At 47.3% G+C, this 6000-nt stretch overlaps 1 protein-coding gene across 1 annotated transcript in view; it reads right to left on the bottom strand.

Moving 5' to 3' along the window:
* The window catches only part of CPNE4 (copine 4), a 630526-nt gene extending 626660 nt beyond the window's left edge, over positions 1-3866 (bottom strand). The window contains exon 1 of the mRNA XM_032629817.1: positions 3604-3866. The gene's annotated coding sequence lies outside the window, so the exon portion shown is untranslated. The remainder of the gene's footprint in view (positions 1-3603) is intronic.
* Between the last annotated feature and the right edge of the window lie 2134 nt (positions 3867-6000).

Consider the following 6000-nt stretch of genomic DNA (forward strand, 5'->3'; position numbering starts at 1 on the left):
CAGAAAGCTCCCACATAAATGAGATTTCTAGTACAGAAAAGACTGAAAGTATACATAGGCATTACTATGTTTTTACTCTGCAGTCACAAGTTTTAGCAGATTGGCTGAATTTAATGCTGATTGAGGTTCTACTCTATATTGTCCATTTCAAATAGCGTAGAAAAGCCAGCATTGATTGAACTTGATTTTTGACTTATCCCAACCTCCACAAGAACACCTCACTCAAAGAAAGGATGTGTCACTCCAACCCCCTTAATTTTAATAACATGCTTCCCTCAAAAGAAAAACCATTCCAGAATTTTTAGGACATCCTAAAACTAAAGTTCTGTAATCTGTCTTTACCATCTACATTCAATCAAGAGAAAGGCAAAGTTAAAGGGAACTTTATAATCATATGCTGGCAGGTCAGTTCTAATACACTATAGGATGGTCTTGAACCATTTGACATTTTATTTTAAGTGCATTTAAAATTTTCTGGCTTGATATTTTGTGATTCCAGGGTACTAGCTCCTGTTGCCAAGGAAATATGACTTTCAGTTACTGCAGGGATCCAAAAGGGCTTTTGTTTGTTTTTTAAAATATTAACATGACCAAAAAAAGTAAATACAGAGAATAAATTCAGCCCCTTTCTTCTTCAAAATGCATGAAAGACAGATCCTCTGGTCACATCTCTGATGAAAAAATACAAAGATTCATGAAGTGACTTTCCCAACTGGTATAGAGACTTTCTCCCAATCAGTGGGTCTGGTACCATCAGAGTCCTTTTCTCCTTCTTTGTTCTGGGTTGAGACCCCTCTGACAGTGGGGGCCATTGATTATACACAATACTAACTACTCATCTCCAACATGTTTACCTCCATGGAAAAATCCTTTCTTTACGTGAATAAAGGTGGCCATAAAGGTCCAGGCCTTTATTATATTTCAGAAAATTTGTAAAGAGAAGACAGATAAATGCATGGTACAAACCATATAAATACATTCAGCTGGGTTCCAAAAGATTCAAATGCAGATGAGAATAAAGATTCCACCATTAACCCATTTTTTCCCTCTGATTATTCCTTCTGATTAGTATAATCTAAAGGTTTTCAGTCATGATGGTAGACTCAAATCATCTGATGATGGGAAGAATCAAAGCCTCTATATTTTGGAATACTGCATAAAACTTCTCTGGAAACAGATAACATCTTTGCTTCCTACTAACTGAAATGCAGTATTTTAAAATCAGAAGTCCACGTGCAGATCAAGAAACCCTGTAGTACAAGGCACTTTTTAATCAAAACCTCCAAAAGCAGGGTCTCCTTAAGACAAACCATGGATTCAAGCAAAATGCCATGCTTCTACCAGAGACCTGAAGATAAACAGAAGTCTTTTAAGTACAATTAAAAAAACAACTCACAAATCTCAGAGCAACTATTTTTAAAGAAATATTCAGAAGCTGTAACAAAGTGCTTGTCTCATGCTGGGAAGGTCACTGCTCCCAATAAATTATGCTGGGATGAGCACTCACAGGAATGGTATAGGTTTGATGTCCATGAGCATTTTCACACGGTAACACGTTAGGAGACCTTGGGTTCTATCATAGGCAAGCTCTTCTCACTGAACCATTAAAAACAGCCCAGGATTCAACAGCCACTCCTACTATGGAGGGATACTTCCTTTTATGTAACACTCAGGGGAAATCACCTACTTTTGATGTGGTTTGAGTTTGATCCTGTGAAACCATCAGAACTTCCCACCAGAGATAAATGAGAAGATTCTGGCCTTTATTAGTATGCAGGATTAACACAGGTGTCCTGCCTGTACTCCCCAACCCTCCTTCTATTTTTATCCACCTCCCTACAAGTGAGTACTTTTGACCTACTCTGAGCTCAGACCCCTGATCTATTAGAGTGACTTTGTCAGTCTTTCTTTAAAAATGGACCGGCAATTAAATGAATTTAACCTAGAAGCAGGAGCTCAGTGAGGGAAATGAAAACATCAGAAGTTATCTAATCACAGCCACAGCCATCCAGAGCTCTGTCTTATCTGCTGGGTAATAAAAATGGGACCTTCCTAAACTTGAAGGGCATCAAATGAAGTAAGTGAAGTTGTTGCTTGTCTCTGGCTTTTGGGGGGATTGCTATGCAGCTTAACTAGTGTATACTAACTACAAAACATTGGCATGGATTTGAAACACCTGTGTACTAGGAAAGTTTTTTGGGGGAGGGGGGAATGCGTTTTGACATAAAGTAAAAAATAAAACACAAACATCTTTGAGAACAGGGATTGTTAAGCAGGCAGTAGAAGGAAGGAATGGGGAGAAAAGAATATCTCCTCTAAGTGAAAGCAGCTTTTCCAAAAGAGTAGCGTTCAGTATCAGTTTAAGGAGAGCACTTTTAAATACTTGGACAGCTCAAAACTGCTGTTGAGGGAACCTAAAACCAAGTGAGCCAAGAACAACCACAGTAGTGCTTTTAAAATCCTGGCAAAGCAGCCAGAGGATGAAGAGTTGGTTTTACATAGTTTTGAACACAGGAGTAAAGAAGCAGAGGCAGCTCCTCCCAAAGGCATTGAAATCCTATGGCATCAGTGGGTCAGTTGCAGGGGGCAGGGGGTGGGGATGGAGGGTGTTTGTCTCTCAAAATCTCCCTACCCCACCCCGCTACTCCGTTCACCCTTCCTCCCTCCACCTCCGGAGCCCCAGGGGCAGCACTTCCTAAGCTCGAGCCCCCAGGGACCATCTCTGCAGCCAGGATTCTTCCCAGAGCCTGGCAAGTTCTGGGACTGGAAGCCAGGATTGCAAGGCCGCCTGAGGCGCGGTGGGACCTGCAGGGGGGGGCGGGGGGGCAGGGGGGACCGGAGCCTTAAAGCCCACCCACGGCCTTCAAGGCGAAGGATAAACGGATCTTCCTAACAGTACCTCTCAGGGGTCAGCTTGCTCCCCACCCGACGGTGGTCAATACTCACTTGACGCCGCAAGGACCACCTCCTGACTGTCCCCCTCAATTCCACCCTAAGGGTTCTTGGGCATCTGTGATAGCACGGTCCTGACCACTTTAGTCGGCTGTGGCCAGCGCTTCAGGGGTCCCTCCAGTCCCATCCCTGTCCCCTCCCCGTGGTACTTTATCTAATAGAGGAAGGAGCGCAGAGGGACTTGGCTGAATCAAGGAACCTGCGAGCCTATGGATGAGTTTTAAGCTAGACAGCCCGAGATGCGGTTCAATAGTATTGGAACCTATGGGGTGGGGAGGGAGATAGGGAGGTTAGGAAGCTGAGAGGTTGAGTCTCACCGCGGCGGTCCAGCCCCGGGACCCCGCACAGCCCCCGCTCCCTCCTCGCTTCCCCGCCGTCAGGAGGAGGGATGCTGTGACCCCAGCCGGGACTCTGCCTCTCCCCCTCCCCATTCAGCTCAGGACTGGCAGGTCGGCCCCCTCTCCACCCCCGCCAGGCCGAGCTAGCCGGGCGAAGGGCAGGGGCGAGAGGAGGGACCAAAGTTCCCCTGGACTAAGACGCTGCGCGCACCTCTTCCTAAACAGCAGCGCCGGGTCGGAGCGAGACCCTGCACCTCAAAAGTTGGTCTTCGGCCGCAGCCTCGGTACGCGGTGCAGGGTCCCGCCAACTTACCTGGCGCGGGGACCCGAGGGCGGACTGGGCTTCGGCTGTCGGGGTCCAACCAGAGCGCAGCGGCGGTGCGGCCGTGGGCGGGGCCGCGGTCGGCCTAGGGGGTCGTGCCGCCCTCCGCTCGGGCGCCGGGGCAGCTCAGCGACAGTGGAGGGAAGAGACGCCGAGCAGGGAGTGAGGGCTGCGCGGGGACCCGAACTCCATGCCGGGTGGTGAGGGCGGGGCCGTTCGTCCCTCAGTCACTCGGGGAGAGGAGTGGGGGCGCCGGAGAGAGGGGCGGAGCGGGAGGGAGGAAACTGGGCGCGACCGGGCAGCTGGGGACCGCGGCTCCGCTTAGAGCCTCCACCTTCTGACGAAACCCGCGCGCCCCGCCGCCCGCGCGCTGCCGGCTCCGAGGCCGGGGCGCGAGCGCCCCCTGGGGACCCCGACGGAAGAGGCAGCGGGGAGCGGAGTGAGTCCCGGATGAGGGGTCCCGCTGGACCCCTGGACAGGGGTGACAGGGGTGAGTCCCGGATGAGGGGTCCCGCTGGCGGCGGCCGCAGCCCAGGCTCCCCGCCCGGCCCGGTCGCTCACCCCGGGTTCCTGGGGATACGTCACCTGGGGACCTCCTCTTCAGGGGAAAGCGAGAATATCTGGAAAGGAGTGGGAGTGATGCTACTTTTTGCACACATTCCAGAAAACTTATTGGATCTATGCTCAACTGCCACCAAAAACGGTGACGAGATTGCTCATCTTTGCATCTTCTGTGTCTACAAAAGAGCCTGTTATAAGGACCCTGGTAATTATTTTTTAGTAAATAAGTGCATGAATAAATGAATGGACATTGTGGCTTTTTTCATCCCATAATGTCTTCCCGAATACATCCACTTCACAAATAGATATAAGATAAAGAAATGCTTGGGGAGCACCAATGTTTAAAAATAAATACAAACACACTGTCCTATGTAAGGGGTAACCACGGCCCCATGTTATGAAGCACTTTAGAAAGGAAGTGTGGCTTTACTCTTCCAAACTTATTAAAAGTTGAATTCAAACAAATGAGCACTGTAGGTGTATACTGTGAATTGCTCCTGATGGTTTCTCCAGCAGTAGATAAACTAGACAGCTGCCTTCTCTCAGCATAGAACCACACATTTGTCAGAACCACAAATTGGACTTCAGAATCCATAAGGTTCAAAAAAGGCAGTCTCTGACATTGGAATGACATGGAGGATATTACCTACAGTGTGGACAGGGAGACAGGGACATAGGCGGGTCTTCCTCCCCATTTTCTTAAGGCACATCTAACAAGACCTCTCTTCATGTAAAGAGGTTATCAGCCAAGGGCTTTTCTCCAACCAGAGTTCTCAATTTCAAAGGCCAGAGAAGAAGTAATAGGATGAGGAACAGGTACACCACTAATGGTTCTATAGAGGCAATTAGGAAGATCTTTGAGAGACAGAGGAAGAGACTTCAGAAAGAAAAAAATACTAACACTTTTCTTCCCCCAGCTTTCCTCTCAAGACCTTCTGAAGTAGGATAACATGAAATGTGGACCCTAGAAAGAATCTTAGGCAACTTAGGCCGTGAAGCTCCTTTGATTCACTTTGATTGGAGAAATTTGGGTCACGTGGTTAAGCACAAGCCAATCATTGTGGCCTTAGGATACAGGATTCCCCTAATGCTCCAGGCCTTCCTTCCACAGAATTTGGGAGCGTTCACTGTGCTCTGCAGCACTTGTGGAGCCCAAGTGGAGCCCCACCTGATCCAGCGCAACTTAGTGTGAGACACAGGATGTTCCCCCAAAGGAAATTCAGTGTCTTCCTACAAGAAAAGAGGAGATAGATTCTGGGCAGGCAAAGTCAGCATATGTTTACTGAATATGGACATATTAAGTCAGAAAATGTTCCTTTCCAGTTTAATTAAGAAGTAGCCTTGGAGATGAACCTGAAGTTTGAGCTGGCTTAAACTTGCAAAGATGAAGGGAAAAAAAAGGAAAATGATCGTGAATTTCTTTTCATGTTGATTGTGTCCTCTGAAATGTAGGTCCCATGAAGGCAGGTGGTAGTCTGTTTTGTTCTCTTGTGATTTTAACCCTTATGCCATTGCAGTGTCATTTAGCAGGTAGTCAATAAACATTTATTAAATTTTAAAAAATACCTTACAGCTTATTGAACGCAAGCCTCTTATTTTATGGGTAAGAGAAAAAGAATTAAGGTGTGCTGATCATGTACTATTTCCAGACAATCTGTAAGCTACTCTATTGACCACCACCAACTGCCAACATAGGTTTTATTATCTCTACAAAAAGCCCAGGGTTTGGGTTGTCAGAATACCCAGACCAGGGAACATAGTTAGTTAATGGGAGGACAGGAGTGTTGATGGAGGCAGGCTCTGAAAGCACAATTAAAATGACATAAC

This window comes from Phocoena sinus, chromosome 4 (genome assembly GCF_008692025.1).
Source record: "Phocoena sinus isolate mPhoSin1 chromosome 4, mPhoSin1.pri, whole genome shotgun sequence".
Taxonomy (NCBI): domain Eukaryota; kingdom Metazoa; phylum Chordata; class Mammalia; order Artiodactyla; family Phocoenidae; genus Phocoena; species Phocoena sinus.